Source organism: Columba livia, chromosome 3 (genome assembly GCF_036013475.1).
Source record: "Columba livia isolate bColLiv1 breed racing homer chromosome 3, bColLiv1.pat.W.v2, whole genome shotgun sequence".
Lineage (NCBI taxonomy): Eukaryota > Metazoa > Chordata > Aves > Columbiformes > Columbidae > Columba > Columba livia.
Window position 1 is genome coordinate 48,710,236 of NC_088604.1, and position 22,757 is coordinate 48,732,992.

General features: G+C 43.9%; 1 long non-coding RNA gene across 1 annotated transcript; it reads right to left on the reverse strand.

Annotated features, from left to right (window-relative positions):
* Nucleotides 1–2,178: 2,178 nt before the first annotated feature.
* Nucleotides 2,179–19,119, reverse strand: LOC135579031 (uncharacterized). Its single transcript, XR_010471290.1, has 3 exons — nucleotides 19,039–19,119; nucleotides 11,792–11,944; nucleotides 2,179–11,063 (listed from the first exon to the last, which is right to left on the reverse strand). It is a non-coding gene; the product is annotated as an uncharacterized LOC135579031 (long non-coding RNA).
* Between the last annotated feature and the right edge of the window lie 3,638 nt (nucleotides 19,120–22,757).

Here is a 22,757-nt window from a genome sequence, read left to right on the forward strand (position 1 = left end):
GCAAAGTAGTATTATCATACTATCATACTTAATAATTTAATAAAGGTAAATATGTAACATATCCCATATCTGCGTGACTGTCCTTAGTACACCAGTTTCTAAAGAAGCCTCAATTACAGTTTTCTGTCTTACCCAGAGCAGACCAAGATAACCAATTTGAAATTGTTTGAGGATTATCTAAGCAAGTTACAACAGGAAAGCTTTGTAATTAACTTAGCAATGGGTTTTATTGGAAGAGATATGCTCTAGCAGCCCAGTCGCTCTGGGCTCCGAGAATTAGGCAAGATACAGCAAAAACTGCTGTGGGTGCAGCTCTCCTATTTAAGGTTTTTCTTCCCCAGAACACTTGATTTCCCTTCTTGGGTAGATCCAAGTTCAAAGTCGTCCCTGCTCTGAGTGAGGAGATGGACCAGACACTCTTCAATGTCTCCTTCCAACCTCAATTATTTTATGATTCTGTGATGAAAGACATTTCTAGTAGATCGCACGAGCTCTTTCTGGGCTGCTCTATTGAAAAACACAGGGCGAGGGGTGGAGGAAAGTACAATCAATCCAATCTTATCATATGCATATTTTGCTTCTCAGGAAGTGCAGAAAAAGTTGAGAAGTAAACCCCTATTAAGTGACTGCGAGTCAACCTTTCCATTCCAAAACCTGACCCAAATACTTCTACTTACACACTGGTTGTCAGGCTCAACAGTTTCATAGAGAAATGTGCCTTTAAAAGGCTCTGGCACCAAGCAAGCACCACAACTGTTCCTCTGCACAGAGCAGATGTTGGGGCTTCGGGGTGACAATCTGTTCCAGTGCAGACCTGGAAAAAGCAGATGTTTGTCAGGCTCCTTGGCTCTGAGTGACTCCTGACCGCACCAGCAAAATCAATATATAACACGTTACACAACTAGGAATCTGAATAGTAAGTTCAGCAGAGGATTGCTCTTCACAGCTAGTGTGTTGTCAGGCTCCTCAACTCACCCAACATTTTTGAAGGCATTACTACGTTTGACACATGTCTGTCTGCATCTGCAGAGGACATTTAAAACACTGAGTCTAGATTTTGTTGTTGTTACTTTCTTGGGATATGTAAACTGGTAAGTCTAAGAACAGATCTGTTTGCTTTCAGTAAGAATTTTATAATTGCTTAGGTTTTACCTTATAAATATCGGCATTAAATTTAATCGTCCTGTTTGGTTGGTTGGGTGGTTTTTTCTGGAGAATGTTTTCTAGGTTTGAAATGGTATGTACTGAATGCAGCACTGGTACCTTAACAAAGCCTTTCTTTCTCCAAAGAGACACACTATTTAAATTTGCAAAACCAAACACAAACATTCTGGCTAAATATTGCTTTGCTGCTCATGTGGCTGTTTTTAGTGTCTTGCCTCCTACAGCAAATAAATGCATCAGTTTTCAACAACATTATGGTATAGGAAAGATCTATTTGGGGTGTAAAAGTCAAGCAGGTCAGAAATAGATAAATCCCTTTCAGCACCATTTTTTAAACCTTAAAAGATCCACAAATAGTTTTTGCTTTGTGGAATCTCTCACAGGCGTTGTTGCCCCCTTTTCTCTCTATGTTTGCCTCTGATAATATCATGACTTTACTGCCTGTATCAGACTTAAGACAGGACAATTGCATTATCTCCTATTCAAGTTAATACCAAGTTCCTACATGCTGCACATCAATGCCTGCAGTGTCAGCTCTCTTAAACATGTTGTGGTCACAGATTTGCCTTGTTCCAAGCCTCAGAAGATGCACAACATGCTTTAAGCCTGCCTTCCTCTGTCCTGTTACACCAATGCTACATGCAGTAATAACTGTGCTTTTAGTCACCGTTATTTCTCACTGAGTTGTTTTTCGCTGGAGTCACCTAGAAATAGTTATAGCACAGTACATGGCTCTCTTTCCAAAGGATTGTGCTGTGTGTGAACTCTTGTGCTGCAGAAAATACAGGGAGCATCTAAAGGAAGAAAGGAAACATACCTATTAATAAAATGTGTTGAGATGAGACCATCCACATCCAAGATCTACTTCAGAATTTTAGGGGGTTTATTAGCAGAAGTAACTGAAGGGAGGTTGTGATCCCTTTCCTAAGTCTTTGGAAAGCAATGTGATGGGAAGATTGAGGGTGTTCATGACAAACAACACTCCAGGGTATTCCATGGGTTTAAAATGTTTTTCTTTTAATCTCGTGAGGTCAATGTGCAACAGTTTATCACAAATATGTTCAGTCACAGATTTAACCTGATTTCTGGCACTCACAAGCAAGTTGTTGTTCAACAGAGACCCCCAATATTACACAATCCTTGAGGAAGAAGTGATCTTGACAACTTGCAATGGGAGAAGAGATGACTTATAAAATAACCTCCTTCACTTTGTCATTCCCACCGGGAAAAATCTGGCTTCTACTGGTAAGGCCTGTTCCTGGCCTCCTGTTCTGTAAGTCAAATGACAGTGTCACCAAAATATGGGAGGTATATGAGGAACATGCCTGTGATGTGAATTTCTGTACATGTTCTCATACATTGATATGTGCATGCTGCGCTTCAAATTACAGCTGAAGGCTAAATACCAAAGTGGTGAGGACAGCAGATAACTGGTAGTGTTGCCAACACCTTTAATGGACACAGGTAATAACTTCTTAAAGGGAGCCAATTTCTGACCCATCTGCTTCCCCACTCCTTTTGACAAGGCTTGTAACCCACAGATGAGGAGCCTTATTACAGGGTGTGCAGGAACTGCAGCTGTGTCAAGCAAGAAAAACAGATGACCTAACTACTACTACCAGCACTCAAGTCAAGAACATGGGTCAAGTCTGTCTCAATTGGTCTCCAATGTCTGTGAAGAAAACCTCACAGAAATCAACCACAACATAGCTTGGACATAACCTTCTCACTGCTTGTTTTGAAATTATCAGTTTCTGTTGTCTTCCAGGGAAATCCTGCAGGACCATTGTAAAGTGCATTGATCAATGAAAACACAACGGAAGCTTCTACAGAGTAAGCCCAATATGGGTCTTACTTGCATAAATGTCTGTCAGCTGTTGAACTGCTGGTGTCAAAAAAAAGCTTGCAGAAAATTTGTCTTTAAGAAAAGTAGGGAAGTAATGCAGAGGTTGCTTTTGTTTGCTGGAAAGGAAAATAAGGCATCATGTGAGTTTTACTTTGGTGGTTTGGGGGATTTGCAATTAGATCGCAACAGCTTGTGCATCACTATACATTTAGCAGACTTTAAAACATGGTCAATAGTGTAGCAAGTAGGTTGATAAAGAGGATCAGCATGTGCACCCAGTTATGCAAAAACTTGGGGGATTCTCCTGAACTGCAAGGAAGGAATGCTGCAATTCCCTGTTTTCTGATGACAGTCCAAGCATTTTCAGCCTTACCCAGCAAGGTTGATGGGAGCATGGTTTGTCAGTCACCACTGCAAGACAAATATGGTCAATGCATCTTCTTTTCCTCTCTGCTGCTACTCATACAGCAGGCCAGGCAGGCACTGGGCAATTGTAGTGGCCCAAAGTCATTCATTATGGCTTTGGCTACATTTTTTCTTCCACTGTCTCCTGGATGGAACTCTGGAATAATCACAACAGACTCCTCTAGACAACTCACCCAGGATTTATATTCAGCCCAATAAAGGCCCAGACAGGATTTTGTAAGTCTAGTTAGTGTCTCCTAGTTGTACTGTGGACATCAGCAAGGATACATCTAACCATGACACCAGTGTGGACTACTTTAGTTGTACGTTTTCAAGACCTTTTCCTCCACAGTATCCTTTTGTCTGGAGTTATTCCAGGCATACAGATAATGAATGCATATGAACAGGGTACTTCATCACGGAAACTTTCTTTACTGATCCAATATTAGTAAACAGACTTTTCGAAAATGAAAAAAAAATATCCAGATACTCAGAAGTGTAAGTCAAATGTGCAGGGAAGCAATGAGACCTTTATAGGTCCTGAGTCCATCTAAACTCTTTGGGATAACAGAAGCACATTAGTCTATAAGCAAGACAACAATGATAATTTATCTGCATATTGATTCAGTTTTGGACTACATCTACAGGGTACACCTATAGACATTGCCTTCTAGGGAAAGCAGAAGATAAACACTATGAAATCTGTACTAATTCTTCAGGGATGCCTTATAAAAGTTTGTAAAATCTGATAGACATCTTAAAAATACCTTTGAGCAAAATTTTAATCTAAAGAGAAATTCCAAAGAGAGCACTCTCACTACGCGTAACATGGTACACTCAGAATCCCAGGTCTTTGATTTTCTTGAAATTATTATTCTTTTAATATGTTTCCTCCCTTCATGTAAGATTGGTCTTCACCTATTGGCCAGGACACAGCATCAGAAATCCTGCCATGGGACACAGGGCTCAGTGGCAGTGTCTGAGCAATACTCTCTCAAGCTCTCTCTGCTCCAAGGTTTTTCACCCAGATTTGTTACCATTAATGCAACCAGGAAAGTGACAGCATGGGCAGGTGCTCCCCCCAGAGCCCTCCTAAACCAGCAGCACATATGATTGTAACAGCAGTGTTAGCAGGGTTACAAAACGTTTCTTTGACAGTCTGTATTGAATTGTGGAACAGAAATCTTTAGAATATGCATCATATAGAATATTACATAGATATGGAATATCCTACTTTTTGTACCAGTTATGGTTTGTTGCTTTGTATTTCTTACGGTGTTCTATATACAAGAGGACAGCAATAACAGATGTTGGGAAGAAAGAGCATCAAAGAGCGGAAGGCAGCTCACAGTTTAATTTTATAACCTTGTTAGAAGTAAAATTAAGAAGTTACCAGAATTTGTGCTTCATTACAACCTGAAGAAGGAAAAAATACAATTACCAAGTGGTCCTGTACACTAGCAGAGACAGAGATAATATAAGACAAAAGCTGAAAGTTAAAGCCAGATTCATCGAATTGGGAAATAAGGTCCATGTCCGCAGCAGAAAATATAGATAATTATTGGAACCATCAACCAAAGGAACTGATGGATTCTCCATCCCTTGATATTTTCTAAATATGGTCAAAGTACTTGTTTTTCTCTTTTACAGATAGATAGGTAGATAGACAGATAAATATTCTCCTATATAGAGATATTCTCTTATAGAGAGATATTTGTCAAATAAGTTAGCAACAAAACAAGTTGAAAGTCTATATCCCTTGCTATGCAAGTGATCAGATATGCAAGAAGTGCCTTCTAGCTTATAAATGTATTCAGAGAGAAAATCGATGAGATTAATTTTTTTTTGCAGCTGATTAGTTAAACCATGCTGGTAATGACTGGATTCCTCTCACTGCTGCTGTGCCAATATATGGAACTGTCTCTGAAAACTAGAGTTTCTTTGGAACCCCAGAGACAGGCATTGTGGCTTCTTAACAGTGTAGGGTGAAAAAAAAAGCATATCATGTTAGCTCAAGCTATTTAGCATGAATAACCAAGGACGCAGTCAAGAGAGATCTGACAGATTTAGATGAGGTGATTGAAGATGATACCAATACCAGCTGTCTGCTCCATGGCCCTCTGCTTGGTGCCTCAGCAAATATATGGTGTGTGAAACAGGCTGGCCAAGGTACAGGTTTCATATTATTTGGCCCTGTCTCTGTTGGCAGAAAGGTGGATTGGACCTGAGTGCCAGTAGTGTCTTAAACCACCGCATTTTGGACTCCCAGATCCTCTCTGTTGGTGGTCTCAGCAATGATGAAGTGGCAGCACAGATTTCAGAGCAGGAAGGACGCCAAGCACAAGCGCCTCAGGGATCTGGAATGCATACTGCATGTACTGTATTCTGCAAAATAGCACCCTGGCTAACAAAGCAGACAAGGAGAAATTACACTGCATATGTCAGTAGGAGCTACTTATTTCCTAATGTAGGATGACTTTAACATAGGGTGAAAAACAATGAAATTTTTGAGATAAATACTTCCTTCTTGTACTAAAAATGAGAGGCATATTTTGTGTGTCTTTGGCAAAAATCGGACAGAAGACTATACACACACATGCAGCCAGGTAATGTCAGATACTGTTATCAGAAAGTCTCATTTGAAGGCAAAAATTTCAAGGCAAATTTGCCAACAGATTCAGAAGCTATTGCTACACGCAAGTATAGAATCATTCCTACCCTGCATACCAGTTTGGGATACAAAATGCCACAGGTGACTTTGCATTCTCTGACCGATTGCATTTATGTTATGAAGAGCCAAAGAAAAAAGAGGCTTGTTTAGCTGCATTTCTGAAGCACACTCAGAAAGTCCAATCTCAGGCTGACATTGGCTATGTAAACACTTTGAAACTTGAAAGATTACCGCAAAGCTGAGCCAGGTGAAATCCACAAATGGCTAGAAAGCAAATCCCAACTCTAATTTCTGCAACCTTGTTCAAGCACCACTCTGTAGAGAACCTCATACCAAGTCCTATTGCCACATCCATCATTTCTTAGGAGGTACAGAGCAGCCGCCAGTCTCATCAAGCAATACTCCAGGTGGTTTTTTCCACACAGTAGTGCAAGGGAAGCAGAAGTAGATTAAGATCATACCAAAGCCAAGCAGCACAGAGAGCAAACACTACAGCAAGGACCTCCCAGGAGATGTCCTACCAAGCAATGGGTCTTGTCTCCCCTTGCAGGCACAACACCACTCCTAGACAGTGGAGGCAAGAAAAAATATGTATTTTGGCAAAATTTGCTAGCAATTTTGGGTATGATGCTCTTAACTGTAACTCTTTCATTTCCTGTACATGGTAATCCATGTCTGTGTCGAGAGATAACAGATGGCATTTCACACTCTGTAGCACACACACTACATCAAAAAACCTGTGCAGTTCCAGTGTCTCCCTTCACTTAAGTGATCTATCAGCAACCACCACTAGTTTAACATAGCACCAGCTGAAGCTGTTCCTCCTTTTCGCTTCTGAAATCGGTACATGTGATTCTTGCAGATTCTTGCAGAGTCCTGCTCTAATTTGGACAAATGTTGGTGTGAAAGTACATGAACTTGGATGACATTCTAACAAAGCAAATACCCTCACAGCATTTCTACGACTTTGTTTTCCCTTTGATACACTTAGCTCTTATCATCATGCAGTGGAAATGACCTGAACTACACTGACTTTCCTGGTTTTTTTTACAGTTGCTTTTCTCCCAGCTGACCCAGTTGATCTTTTACTGGATGTGCTGACGCCTGCTATATACTCAAAGACCACAGTGAGGCAGGTATGCTCAGTGAGTTCTTGCCAAGACTTCAGGATTAACAGTTTATTTAGTATTCCGCCTACACCCTGTCACGCTGGCCTATGTGAGATTTCAAGCAGAAAGCAGTGATTACTCAGAATGCTGCTCCTGTTACTTTTAAATTTGCTTGACTGACTCAAGAGGGACTGAACTAAGTCTGCACATGCTTGAGGACTTCCAGTCCTCTCAACAATTATTTTAAGATACTAAATATTGCTCCTGTTCAGAACAAATAACACACATACACAGCTGAATTTTCTGAAGGACATAATTAAAACATGTGAGGCTTAACATAAACACCTGATTGCAAAAACAAACCAAAACAAACTACTCAGAATTTCAACAACCATAATATCAGAAGCTCAGGACACTGAAGCAGTGATTTTGTGTGCTTTCTATGCATCTAATTTTTCTCCGAGATTACCCAGGACAGAAACAAAAATCATCCCAGAACAGTTACTCCTGACATAAACTTGGATGAAGGGAAAAATCAGATCTTCTGTCGCTGCTTCAATTCCGTTGGAAAAAATGAGCAGAGCGATGTGAAATGAAAGAAGTAAAATAATGAGGTGCTGGATATTCTTCCATTTATTTGAGAAACATCCAACTATGATTGATTTCAAGCACACATGAAAAAGACAGAGAGGACAAAAAGAGCCAATTTGTGGCTTTGGATGTGCTACCCAAGTGCTTATTCTGACAAGCTGCGTCCCTTCCCTGGCAACATGCCCTCTTCTTCCCTTCTCTTTTGTGTGTCCACATAGTTTCCTGATTATGCAAATGCACAGCAGAAACAGTACATCTGAAAATGAAAATCAAGGCAAAACAGAAGACTGAACTGGTACATGAGGGAGTTTTTTGTCATCTGTCGTTGCACAAGGCAGAGTTTCCCAGTCTGACTTGAGGATGACAGTGTTTGAGCATGAGGGTGAGCAAAAGCTTGAACAGTGAAAGCAGGTGAAGGCCCAGCTTTCTCAAGCACTTTTTTTCCCAGTTCAACACACTCTTGCTGCACAGCTGATGTTTCTGTGAGATACCTCAAGGGTTTCACATATTATACTGGGTTTTGTTATTCTAAAATTCTGGATTAAGCTATAAACCATATCAGATTTTCTTAGACAGAATTAAGATACCCATGCATCACTGGGAAAAACGGCAACTAACTGGCTAAGGGAAAGCTTCCAGATGGCAGCACGACTTTCAGAGAGACACTCCTCCTTCCCAATATGCTTTTGAGCAACTTCCTCATCTCTTCCTTCACACAGAGTTGCACTGAGCCAAGGTGCTCAATCAGAGACTTTGTGATTCACTTGGAATGAACAAAATACGAAGTCTTCCTATTCCTGTGCCAATCTATGAGGCACTTCTGTCTTGTGCATGCGAAATTTTTGTCCTCCCATCCCAAAATAGACGTACTAGAACCAGAAGCAAAATGAAAGCCAAGAGGGAAGAGAAAGTAAATTTCATGCAATGGGAAACTACACAAACTAATACTTGGGTGGGTCCCCAGCTAAGAGATGTGATATGACAGAGGTTCATGAAATCAGGAATAGCACAGAGAAGATGGACAGGCAACAATTCTTCACCATTTGTCATCACACATGAGTAGGGACTTGGAGTAAAATGTCAGGTTTGAAAACAAATTCATGGAAATATTTATTCATATAATTAAATTGCAGTTTTAAAATAAGAATATATGCCTATAATGAAACACCACTGCAGCTGAAAATGTAGATGGGTTAAAAATAATTGAAAAATGCTATTAAAACACTGATCTCAAGGGCTTATTTATTCAGTTTTTGGATATCAAAACCAAACCAAGTATTTTGACTCTGAGTTCTGCTTTTCAGAAGAATTCTCTGCTCTTTACCATGTTCAAGGAAAAGAACAGCAATAGCAAATGGCACCATCCCTGGTCACTCTTCCCAAGGCAGGAGAGCAGTCTGAACCTATGGGTGCCAGACCATACCCACCCATGCCAAGGTCAGAGAATCCCTTTGAGGCACAGGTCTGGCTTCCCCTGGCACAACACCTTTTATGACAGCAGTTGGAGGACATGGGACGTTTGGAAGTCAGGAAGCTGACTACTGGGGGCAGAAGCATGTGGTGCCCCTGGGCCTGAAGCCTGTCTGCTCCCCAGTGGGGACCCTCACAAACAGTAAGAAGGAGGCACAGCTAGGGACACGTTCCACTCTGCACCCCAGTGTGAGGGGGAGTCTCCAGGCTTGGGTAGGACAGTCTCCACAAGCCTGCCTGCAGGTTTCTATTTCAGCAGATAGCTGTACACGGGAGAGACAGCAGCCTATGTGAGAAGGAAACGGATACATGAGCTGCTAACTGATAGGAAGCAGGTTCTATTTTGGATTCTTAGCCTTCAGCACTGCTTCTAAAATGCACAGATCTGATTTGTTTTATACTTACTAAAAACCAGAAACTCTGAAATAATCACTTGCCTAGTTGTTGCTTGCTCACTCGGGACTCAATGGCCGTAAACACAAATCTCCACGTTGCCCTGTTTTCAAGAGAGTAACCAAGAATCTAATAACCCCCACTATAGATGAATATTGGACTAAAAATCAGTGAGTGAATGATTTTGACACAGTGGTGAGGGCACAGAGAGCAGATTTGCACCCCAGCCTCCAATGTGAGGAACACCCGTACTGCATGCAATGCCTTCAAGAGGAGAAAGAACAATCCAAGAATAACCAGGTGCTCATGACAGCCACAGGGATGTGGTAGACCGAGACCTTGGTTCCAGCACCACATCAAGGATGTATCCATGAAGATATGCTCCAGGCTGGTAGAACCACCCCAGCCCCTGCAGCACTGCCAAGTAGGACACTTGAGGATGGCCATAGGGCCTAAAGAGTAAAGGCAGCTGTTAGCCTCTGCTAACCCACAGGGTTTTAATCTGAGGGAGACAGTACCTGTTTTCCTGCATAAGAGCACTCTTTTCCCACTCTGTATCTGTTTCTCTGGGTGGTCACTGCACTGTGTCTGCAATTATGCTCTGAAGGACTCAGATTCTCCAGATACAGCATAGGTGAATGGTGTCCTTCAATTTGTACACTCAAGAAAGGTCCAAAGTTTTAACACAGGATGAGAAGTAAAAGGCTCTTTCACTTCAAGTGGAAAAGAGGTGTCATTAAAGGAACTCAGAAGTGCCCTGTCAATATTAGTGCAAACTGTAGGGTCAGAGAGGCACTGAGACCCTCTGCAGAATGTGGCCAACTCTGACCAGACCAGGAGACATGTCTAGAAAGGGACATTTCTCCTTCACTTTCATAACATCTAAATGAAATGGTAGAAAATGAGCTGGTCGGAAAAAAAAATATCTGTTTGGAAAGAAAATATAGTCGATTTTAATCACTACCAGGACTGTTAATTGTATGTTATATATAGTGTTTATAGTGTTTCACAGACCACTAAGAAACAGAATTCCCATCCATGACTTGAAATAAAATCCTCTTCAGAATTTGTTTACACATTTAAAGGATCTGTCAAAATAACAGATGCCATATTTGCATTTGATAATGAGATGTACCTTTTATGACGAAAGGGCTAACGTGTCTATACCCAATTATTAGCCATCTTTTCAAATGCAGTCTCTTCATAGGAAACGGTCGGGACAACTGATAGAAAACATATTTGCTGGCTGAGACAAGCAGTTTCCCAGCTCCAGTGAAGATGATAACAAGTAACTGTAGAGGCAGTGAGTGTTGAAAGAGTTCAGTAATGCATTTTCTTGCTAAAACTGGGTAACACCATTTTTCCTCTCTGTAAGAAGGATAGTGAATGTGCCTCCAAGTTCTTTAGCAGATCCCTGTAAATAACATAAAAAGAAGTCTGTTTCTACCAAGCATCTGAAAAATCTGCAAGGAAACATTGTGTAAGATAACCTATTAATAGATTGTCTTACTCTTCTTAATTACACTGTGTGGAACTAGATCCCACTTCAGAAATCAAGTATGTAATTACAGCCTAAACCATAGAAGTCCCATTTTTAATCCTAGCTACTTGATATAATAGTATCAGTGCTACTTATCTGGATCTTACTTGCACAGTAACGTGGAATAATTCCTCTGCTAGCTGGGAAATAGTTTGAATTTGTAACAGTGCAGCTGAGAACAAATCAAGGCCTCATATTTATTGAGGTTATTTGTATCTAGCACAGTCATTGACACCAGGGTAGCCATAAAGCCTGGTGCTGTTGTCAAGTGAATGAGCAAGCTTTCGCATGTATTTCTATCCAAATTACAGCTGTTTCAGCTTCTCTCTTTCAAGTAGATAAATATTTATTTAAGGATTACTGTAGCGGGATTATAGCACATCTGAAGATTTTCTTGCAGATGTAAATTCATTTAAATATCAGCTGAAATCCTGAAATCCCTCTGCCAGAGCATTATTTGTAGTCCGAATATGGATTTAACCACTGACTCGGCAGAAATGTACTTGGGGGTAGCTGTTTCAAAAGCACTTTAGTGTTTGGAGAAACAATGTTGCATCAACATTTAATGAAACATGGATGTCCTGGTAAGCCTTGGTGCTTACCTCCTCGGAGAGCTGCCAAAAAAGACGCTTTTCCTTGATTCCCTTACATGCGTTAAGTGGGGTGGTTCCACGTCTCCAGAACACCCCAAAATGTTCTTGGGCCTTGAAAGCTCTCACAGTTCTTGCAAGTATCCTTGTGTTGGGGACACAGGTCTGCAGTGAAAATAATGTTTGGTTAAACATAAAAAGTCACATAACACCAGCCATAGCTCAATGGACAAACCCATTGCCAAAAGGACACTGACAGAGTTGACAAGCTCAGTGTTAGCATCTCAGGTGAGACATGCTCTTGTACCCTGAGAAAGACATCCCACGAGCGCTCTCCAGAGTATTCTTCCTCCCTGTATTTTGAAATTTAAATAACCAAACAGTTCAAATTTGAAATAAGAAATCCTGCAAGGCAGATTATACTGTTTTAAGGTTGTATTCACTGTTAAAGTATGAGAAGCTTTGGCCAAAAGCCATGGATCACAGTTTCAAAGTAAATCTTGACCAAGTGGTTGTGCCCAGCATGAAAGAGTTGATCAACTCCTTCTTCTGGAAAGAGAGCAGAGGCAGCAGGGCACTGCTGACACTTGCCTCATAAGTATATACTCTGTTCTTAAAACCCCAGTATCCATATGATTTCTAGACTGTAACTCTCTTTAGTTGGCTTCCTGAAAGACAACATTTTCAGAAATGTGCTAAAATTCCAGCTGGTCATTTACAAGTTCTCCAGATGTGACAGAATGATCCTGTTCCTGTATTACATTTTTAGTTTCTTCTTCACTGCAAAAAATCAAATACTACTGAGGCATTTTGTTTCCTTCCCCTACCCCCAAATTCCTTTTGAATTTATGTGTTCAGTAAAGGTGCACCAGGAGCGAAGTCCTGCTGCACGGGGCCTCTGTGATAGACCTGTTGGATCTTGAGCTTCTTGGCTCAGTGTGTTCCAAGGACCCCAGGGATGTTCAGAGACCCTGCTCAGGCGTGGATGTGAAGCATCAAGTGCTTTGCTGTTTCTGGGCAGCTCTAGAGCTAAGCGAGCCCTGACCTTTACACAGCTGATACAAAACCCAGAGTTTACATAGCAAAATCAATGCTTCCCCTTGGATTAGCTTTAAAATCAGTCACTAGATCAAAGGCTTGATCCTGCAACCTGCCCCCATGTAAGTGATCCTATTCAACGCCATGGTATTGTTTACCTGGCAATAGGAAGTAAAACACGGCTGCTGTGTACTGACACAAATGTCACTGAGCAAAGGAGCTTTGATTTGTTGTAGAATGAGAGATGTACTGTAAAAACATGCTGGAAAAAATTCACCCCACATCCAGTCCGCATTGAAGCGGGAAGAAATAGAGGAGGGACAACTCTGGTGCAAAGCTCCAAAGAAACCCGGTCTCCCTTTAGAAAAGGTGGTTATGACAGATTGTTGAAGAAGCTAAAAAAGAAAAAGACTAAGAAGAAGTGAGACACAGGGGCTACCAGAACCCTGATTTCAGTGAGCAACTCTTTGAAAATAACACACACAAAAAAAAAAAACAACAAAAAAAAGAACTGTCTGCATGGAAGTGACAATGAACTAACAAACCAACTGGGTTTGTAGTGTGCATGATTCAGGGCCATGGAATATTTTTTTTTAAGTGGCTTGCTCCGTAAATCAGTCTTGTATTTTGCTTTTACAAACAAGCAGAAGAAAGTTTTATTAATAAGGTGTTTTGAATGTTGATCTGCTTGGCACAACCAAATGGGCAATTGAAACCAAAATAGTCACTGCAAAATATATTTTGGAACATATTTTCCCTCTGATCCAACATCAGTGGTTGCCAAAAAAACAGTGAAAAATGGCTAAGGCACAAATTTTTATATTATAAACATTGTTTTTCAGTTGTGGGTTATTTTCATAATGCCCTTCTTAGAAGTTTATTTATTTGGTACAACTCTTCGGAGAAGCATAGGATAACCACAGTGCCCAAAATAATGCCTTATGTGCTGATACACCTGATTTTTTTTTTCTTTAAAGACATAGTCAAAATAAGCAGCAAAACCACTAGAACTTGTAAAAATAACGAACCAAATGATCCATGGATGTATCTCAACAGTCACACAAGTATTCCCTGTGCAGTCAAGGACATATTGAAGGACCCTTTCAGTATACAAGGACCGCAAATCTGATCCTAATTCTCCCTTATGTGTTGTGGTGGTACAGGGAAAAAATAGTAAAGAAATTTAGCTCAAGCCTCGAGATCAGACATTACTCATTTGCAGTTCTGAATGTCTTCATTTGGCTCCAATGAAAACAAACCGAAGCAAAATAATCTGAGAACAACAAAAATCTTAATGGTTATAGCAGCAGTGGCCTAGGAAAATGAACCTCCGTCCTTCATTTTCTGGGAGAGGCGGGCAGCTGCTGCAGCTGCATTTGCCATGGGGTAGGAAATGTTTTGCTGCACTTCCCAGCCTGGGGATGGCCCCATTGCCTGACATGTCCCCTGCTGTCCCAGAAAGATGATTGCTTCGTAGGTTGGGCTGTTGTCCTCTAGCACTGGCTCCAAGCCGCACTGCTTTTGTGTTATTACATGTATTGGCATGTAAAACCGTTAAATCAAAAAGTTATGCTTTCTTTCTCTGCAAAACTAAGAGTCAGAAAATTATAAGAATCTAGATTTACGGCAGCTTTTGCATCTTTAATCCTACTCTTTTGTATGCTTATCCTAGGAAATGATTGCATAGTAGAGCCACATAGTTAAATGCTGTGTCATAATGCACAGTGTGTACTTGTCAACTATTTAAATTAAAAATACGTTTTTATTTGAATTTTAATGCCCTCTTCTCTTTGTTTCGTATGTTACCCACAAGAAAAGGTAGAGAAAAATCAGCTGAAATATTTATTTTGTTATAATTTTCCAATTTGGTTATGTTGAAACATGTTGTGGAAAGGTTGTGACTTTGACAAAGTTCCAGCAGAGCGCACACATGTCCTAAGCAGTCCATCAGCATTATTCCCTGTTGCCTGACAAGGAGTCATGCACCCAACAATGCAAGTTGCTATATTTTCCACTGCTTGGGAGACAACAGTCCCATGATTACCAGGGTCTGAGACTTGCTGCCTTCCCCAGAGCCAAGGTTGCAGTCCCTTACATTAAAAATATGATACGTTTTGGTTTTTTGGTTATTTGGCTCTTAAAATGCCCCATGAAGGTGTCAGAGGAGGTCTCCAGTGCAAACTGCTTCCTCCTAACTCAGTAGTTTCTCCACCAGCTGCCGGGTTCTTGCAGCCTTGCTTGGGTATGGACACAGACTGTCATTGCTGTGGCACGTTGCAAATGCCCAGAACAGTAGACTGAAGAAAACGAAACAGCAGTGATGGTTCACCCTAAACAGTATTTTCTTTGAAACACAGAGATGTTTCTCTTTGTTTTCTCCCAGTCTTTTGCAAACAGGTTGGAGATGGTGGTGCTTAAAGAGAAGTCATAATGTCCTCAGTAAGAAACAGTACAAAATACCTAAAAGATGGGCTGACGCTTAGTCTGTCTTCCCCCCAGTTGCGTTTTGACTGACAATCAAAAGCAAAGTCAAGAATTAGCAGAGCCTGGTGGTGTCTGTCCTAGAAGCTCAGATGCCACATCTGCTGAGTGCTGGGGTTCTAGGAATCTCTCTTAAGAGTATTCAACTCAACAGGTCCAAGTAACTTGAGAATAAGAGACAAATCTCCTGTGCACCCGTATTGACTACTGACACAAATGTATGTGCAGCCTATTTCTACGCTGCTGTCTCAGCAGAGGCTGCATCCACACTAAAACCTGGATGCTGGCAGCTGTAGCAACACAAAGCTCAGCCCAGGCTTCAAACCCCATCCAGCAAGCAGGGGAAATGGCCATGTTAGGAATAAAGCCATGTGCCTGTGTTGTGCTGTAATCTCCAGGGTGGCTGCCACCTTGACATGCTCTGCAGGCAAACCAAAGGCAAAGTTTTATTAGAAGGCCAAGTCACACAAGTACCTTGGGGTAACAGGACAAAAGCTGCTTTACTGAAGTAGGTCTCCCACCACCACCATGAAGTCCATGGCTGTTCTCTCAGTCAGTTCCCCAGCTTCTTTCTGATACCCCTTCACACTGTTTATTCCATCATCTCCTTTACTCCTTCATTCCATCTCTCCCAGAGTCTGGAGGTGCTGGTGAGCACTGGCCAAGGATGGGTTAATACCCGCCTGCAGGGCCCTTAGGGAGTTATCCCAGGTGGCTGTGGATGGTCCATTGTTCACTGCTGGTGGTCAGCTCCATGGGCTCTCTTCTCTCAGATCACAAAAGTGTTCCCACACCACAGCACCACCTCATCACTGTTGCCTATGCATTATTGCTTCTCACTGCCTTCAGCAGATGGGACATGAATGCTAAGGTGGGTTTTAAACAAAGACATCCCACCCACAGCACTGCTGCCTCCATCACTGTCTCTCACCATGCTCACCCACGTCTTCCCCCACTGAGGGCTGTGCATGGGCTGTGGAACCCCACATCTCTGCTGGGGGAGTTCTGGAGAGCACAAGCCATGCCTTGGCTATGCTGTCCCCCACTCTTCAAGCAAGGACAGCAGCAGAGTCATGGGCTGTGGAGAATCCAGAAGGGTATCACCAGGAGATGCCCCTACCTCCTCCCTGTCCTCCAGGTCACTGCAGCTTGTTATGTCCCTATCTGATCTCAACAACCCATCAACTTGTGTGACTCACAGCAGCAAATAGCATCCTCCTATCTTCACACACCCCTGCTCTGGGTTCACTGGTCCCTTCACTGCAAAGGGCACAGCAGAAACAGGATCTTTTCTGCACTTGACATCTGGCTATGACAGCCTGGAAACTGCCTAGCTGGCTGGAGACCTTCATGGCCCAGAGACCTGATCCAACTCTCGCAAGAAGGACCGGCTTCTTCCTGAGGTAGTGTGGTTCACAGGCTCAGCCTTCTCTTCCCATTTCTAGGCAACCAAGCCACAACTGCTCCAGCCCGTGAGGGCATCACACAATACAGCATACACACAATAAGCAGACAGTGCCAGGACCGTCACCCTTTCCTGCACACAAGACCAAAGGGCAGGCTCAACCAGAAGCAAGGGTGAGTCAGAAATAACCTGCCAGGCTTGAGCTGCTCCAATGCAGGCAAGGAGGCTTCAGGTGGGGGTCCTCCAGGGTGAGGCGGTGCAAAGTGGTTCTGTGAGATACCTTCCCCTCCCTTGGAGCAGGGCTTTCTGCAGCATCTCACACAGGTATCTGGCAAAAGCACAGCCAATTTGTTTCTTTCATTACCTTCTAAAATTCCCTGCCATTATCCTTTCAGCCACCAGTAGATGGTGATACTTTATCTCCATCCAAGATGTGTGTGTACACTGGAGAACCCAGGAGGCAGCGTGACATCCTGTTTGAGAAGAGACTGAAAAATAATATATATATATATATATATATAATTCCAAAGGTCAGGGTCCAGACAGCCTCCTGCTTGTGCAGACGCTGATTCTGGAGGCCTAGCTAATATCCCAACCTCACTCAGGCATCCTGGTTAGATTTCCAGAGCTGCAAAAACTGCAACTTCAACTATATCACTTGCTTCCTGGCGTGATCCTTTGTGTGTGTTTGAATGAGTGCATGAGGGGAGGCCTGAAGGCACAGCTCTGCAGGGAGACTGCACAGTCCAGGCACCAGAGAGATCAAGAAAATTTATTTAGTACTGGGAATGCAAATAACAATCTCACCATCTCTAACAAAGCAAAATCCTGGAGGTGTGTTTGGTGATCACATTCTCTTGAACATCTGCCTTTAATTTACAGGCTTCTCTTGCTGCAACAAGTGAAAAACAGTGTAAATCTCTGATCTACACAGCAGTGTAAATTGCTGATCTACACAGTCCTCTGTAGAAAACTTACTCTCACACTTCCAGCTCATATAAATTGCCTTCGTAGTTGTGCTTGTGCAAGAACTAATCTGACCATAAGAAAAAAATAGATTGGATCTAGCTAAATCTTGCCTGAAATTGCAATGGCAACATTTTTGTCATTCCTGATTTATTGATTTATCATTTACTTAGGGGCAAGACTGGTGTGGTCATGAATTAGTTGGTCCTAAGCACAGGCAAAGGGTGGCAGGATAAGAAAGCGCTGCCTAACGCTATGCCACGTGGCCAGCCGGCTTGCAGGCATTTCAGGAGTGACTGAAAAAACATGGACCACAGCAGATCTTTCCCCTGTTATTGCTCCAATTACAGACCTGGTCTTCTTCTCCCAGAAGCTATGTGGGCTACATGCGTGACCATTTTGTCTGTTCTAAAACCATTGCTAACACATGCTCTCGCCCATTCAGCTGGGAGTCGTTTTTAGCAGACACATTTCTTAGATGTTCCCATCTCCATTGTCTGGAGAAATTACAATCTCATTAAGCCATCCTTGTTTTGCCTAGGTCCATCTCCACAGGTGCTCCAGGTTGTGGCTTCAGTGCCACCAGCCCATACGAGCATTTCACAGCTTAAGGTTTTCCAGCTTGTGGCCTGCAAAAGGCAACAGCAGATGCCAAACCTGCGGACACTTCATGATATGGATGGTAGGGTGCAAGTCAGAACACAAGAGGCTGAGCTCAATTCAGTAGTTTGAATTCAGGGCATTGAGATACTACCACTGCGAGCTCATCAGATAGGTATGAAAACAAGGACCTAAAATCAGCTCTCCCTCTTACACGAACAGTACACAGAGCCCATCAAAATGGTCATCTGAGAAGAAAGCAGACTCTGTTAAAATTCCCCAGATAGAGGACGTTGCTATCAGTTGCGTTTCAGCCTTACCTACTGCACAGTCAGCAGCAGTTAGCAGTATGGTTTTTCCCTCAGAGTACAATTTCCAGACAACTAATTTGGACTCAAAATATGTCTCTCTGATTAGGGTTTGAAGAAGACAGAAACCCAAATTAGAGAGGAACTATTCGGATTTAGCAAGAGGCTGTAAGCATTTCACCCAATGAAGAGAACAAACATCAGCCGATAATTTTAGAATCCCATAAAAGAGGCAAAAGCCACCCAGGCAGACCTCAGAGAAAGACCTCCAAAACACACATACAGAAATAGGAGATAAAACAATAAAGTACAATCAGTCCTCAGAAACTCCCACCCAGAGCAGTAAGGCTGAGATTATGCTGGCCAGACCCAGGAGAGAGCTAAAAGAGCAGTTGGGGCTCGAAGAGCATCCCACTGAGGGAGCAGTGCCAGGCAGCAGCCCCAGCCTGGGCATTTCTCACCTTTGGTGGCATGAAGTCCCGCTTTGAGCCCCTCCTGCATGTGTGGGGAATAACTGAGTGCGGCAGCTGGCAAATGGCTCTGGTGAGAACAGTAAAAGCAATGGTTAAAATTAAAAAAAAAAAAAAAAAAGGTGAGAGCAACAGATACATTTGAAAGAAAAATCACTTCAGAAGCAAGTTATGGGGAAATGCCTGCTGTGAAATTGCAGCTTCGGGCTAAAGAGGCACCTGCTGTGCCCACTGTTAATTAATTGGTGTCAGATGCCACCAGAAGTGCCTCACTGTGGCTATGTGACATATCGTAGTGTTGCGAGATGTATCTTGCCTGTGAAAAATTCCCACTCCAAACATCTTGCTGGGGAATAAAACCCCTCAAGCCATCTGGCAGGATAAACGCTTCCAGTTAGCCTGGATCCCACCATCCTGGGACAGGACTGGGACAGGTGGAGGTTTGAGAGCCTGTGCCAGGGAGGCTTCAAACCTTCGTCACCTTAAATTGCTGGTCTCGATCCAGGCTCAGGAGGAGCTGCTTGTGAGAGATGTTACCCATGCAAACTGCCCCACATGGTTTTGATAATTTCTGCACTCCTTCTTTACAAGATATATCATACAATGCTGTGAGGCAGAGCAGAGCCAGCTGGGAGTTGTGGCAGCAGCATCACCTCCCAGCTCTGCTCAAGACTGTGGAAGAGAAACATGAGTCTACAGACCAGGCACTTAGCCCCAGACCAGCTGCACACACTTCCCTGAGGGCACACAGGGTTCCCCCTGCCAGCCAGCAGCTCCTGCCTTCCCTTCATGCTGTCCCCAGCCTGCCATCAGCTGGAGCTCAGCCCACCCTTCTGCAGGGCGAATCCTCAGAACTGTCCCCCAGGACAAGCTCCATCCCCACTGCCTTCCTCTGTCCCTTCAAGTCACTTGTCACCCATGAGCCGCAGGGACCCAATTGCCCCTTGTTTCCATCCTTGCTTATCCTGTTCTCCATCCTGCAAGCCCCATGTCCCCGCTGTCTCTGCCCGGAGGGGACCAACCCTTTGCAGGGGGCGAAAAGCCTGCGCCAGCGCTGCCAAAGGATGTTCCATCACAGTGCAACATCAGGAGCAGCAGCAGGTGTGTAATACCTTCGTCTTCCCTCCTCTCAGCGCCAAAGTTTTTTCATTACTTCCATGCTGCTCAGCTCTCTTATCCCTTATTTTTAGCCATGAGCCCCCCATCCCCATTTATAAAATACTCTTAAGAAGGTACCTGTCATGAAAGCAGCTCCCTCTCTGAGCCCCTGCCGCACGCCAGGGATGCAGACAGCCCCGACTGTGGCATTTCAGCATCAGATTTATTATTAATTATAGGTGTCATTATTACACAGCACCTACGAGCCCTGGCCATCTAGCAAAGCCCCACGCAGAATATTAAAATGCTAATTTCCCTCTGAGATGAGAACTTGCTGGTGTCTCTCTGCTCATTTGTTTGCAAATGTCGTTTTCCTGCTGAGGCTGTATTCCCAGCAGGCACGGCAAGGAAATGTTTGCATAAACAGCCCCTGTTTAAGAAACCATGTATCTCACACACTCATGCATTATAACCCTAATTGGGATTACTGTGACACTATAAGAAAACTGCTTCGTTTTGTCTGATGCATTTTTAAGATCTTGTTGTGCCTTCAGAAACCTCGATGAAAGCTTGAGTATACATAGCGGATGACGTATTAATAATTTTCTTCTGTAAAGCATGGCTTATCTGGCTGTAAAAAAGTTATTTTAAGGCACAGCTAAGGTTTGTGCCCCTCTGCAAGTCTCCAAATGGTGCGCTGGTGTGTGACTGCTGCAGCTGTCCCGGGTTTGCCCTGGTATCTGGTTCTCACTCGGAGGGCAGTCAGCAGCGCGGCTCTTGGCAGTGCTGGCTGTCCTGGGCCAGGAGCCAGCGCTTGCTGTAGCCGATGAGACCCCTTGGACCACTGCCAAAGGGCTCAAGGGCTGCGCTCCTGGACAGAGATACCCTCTCTATTGACGCAAGACAGAAACCCCTCTATTTTTAATGACAGGGATTAATAGGTTATGGTTTTTAATGCTCATGATAAGTAAGTGGGAAGGTAGCTCAGGGAAAGAAGAGTAAAAGGTTTCAATGAGGATTGGGCATGAGGTGAATTTTTTCCAACATGTTTTTACAGTACATCCCTCATTCTACAACAGATTAGAGCCCCTTTGCTCAGTGACAGTTGTGTCAGTACACAGCAGCCATGTTTTACTTCCTGTTTCACGGTATCCTCGCTGCTGGTGGGACACTCTGATGAGCCTCCACAGCAGAGGAGGTAAGTGTGGCAGCTGAGGAGGGAAGTCCCAGCTACTGGTGGGAAGCGTGTAACATCTCAGCTCAGCTACACCAGCTCTGTGGCACATGAGCAAATCTGCTGCTCCTGCTGATGGTGCCAATTGTGCCTGACCCAGCAGGCTAGGCGCTTGGGATGCCTTTGCTCTGCACATTAACTTAGTCTGCAGCATTATCTGACAACTCAGTCATAAAGGAGCCAAAATATGTGCCCACTAATCTAGAAAACAGGTTCCTTGTGCAAGCAGCAAGACTCAGGCAAAACACTGCTTATCTCCATGGCAGAGATACGGGGCAGGGAGGCACTTGCTGTAAATCACGGTGTTGCTCTTCCTGCACTGGGAACACGTACAGATCCTCTTTGCGTGGTTGCCTGGGCCCCAGACCACAAGAGCACTCTGGTATGTAAACAGATTCAGGCACTGCTGCCCAGAGGCACAAAACTCCCAGACAGCCAGTGTGAACCCCCTGACACCTGTCTCATCTCATCGCCGAAGTGTCCAGCTGCCTGATCCCCCCTGGCCCAGACAGACCCCATTGCTCTGACTGCCCCAGCCAGGGTTCTCGGCAGCTCCTGCCCAACCTGCGGGACATCAGCCTCAGCTCTGGCCTTGGTCCCAGTGTGGGCAGGTGAGGAGCCCTTCCCAGGGGCTGCTTCCCTTGGTGGTCTTGCCTCGTTGGCCTCACAGCCAACACTCTGCTGTGGGACCATCCTCATCTCATCCTCCTCCAGCCCTAGAGGAAAAGCACTGATGACATCTGCTTTGGCAAGAAAGTGCTAAAGCCCTGAAGCCAGCACAGCTCAGGGATCCAAAACTCTGGAGAGAACAGGCTGACTGTGGGGTGGTGTGTGTGGGACTGTGTGGTGGTCACTACAGGCCCTGTTGGAGGTGGGCAAATGTTGGACACAAAGGTGAGGTGTTGGCATCAGAACTTTTGTGGTTGCCAGGCAATGGCAGATCAGGCATTTCAGGGCTTATTTTGCCAGGGCCACATCCTTCTGCCGCCCAGCCAGAGCAATGGGATTGTGGAAACAGGTTGGACGGTACTGCAGACTTCATCCTCGCCAGCTGGAAGCATCACTCTGATGGGCCCCTGGCCCCTGGTCCTACTAGAAAAGCATAGCATTGTCTCTGGCCAGAGGGATGCCATCAAACCACAACAAGCTTTCCTTTTTGAGCTCCCTCTGGGCTCCATCCATCCCAAGGGATTTGCCAGCAGATGGCAGGCAACCCCTGGCAGAGGTCCGGCTAGCCACAGAGATCCTGGCAAGTTGCACTTGGCTACTGAGCTCCTCTGTCCCATGCCAACAGCAGAAAGGTCTCCTCCCAGCTCTCCTGTCCCTTCCTCAGGCACCCCCACACCTGTGCCTGCACCGGTCACCGCGCTGAGCCAGA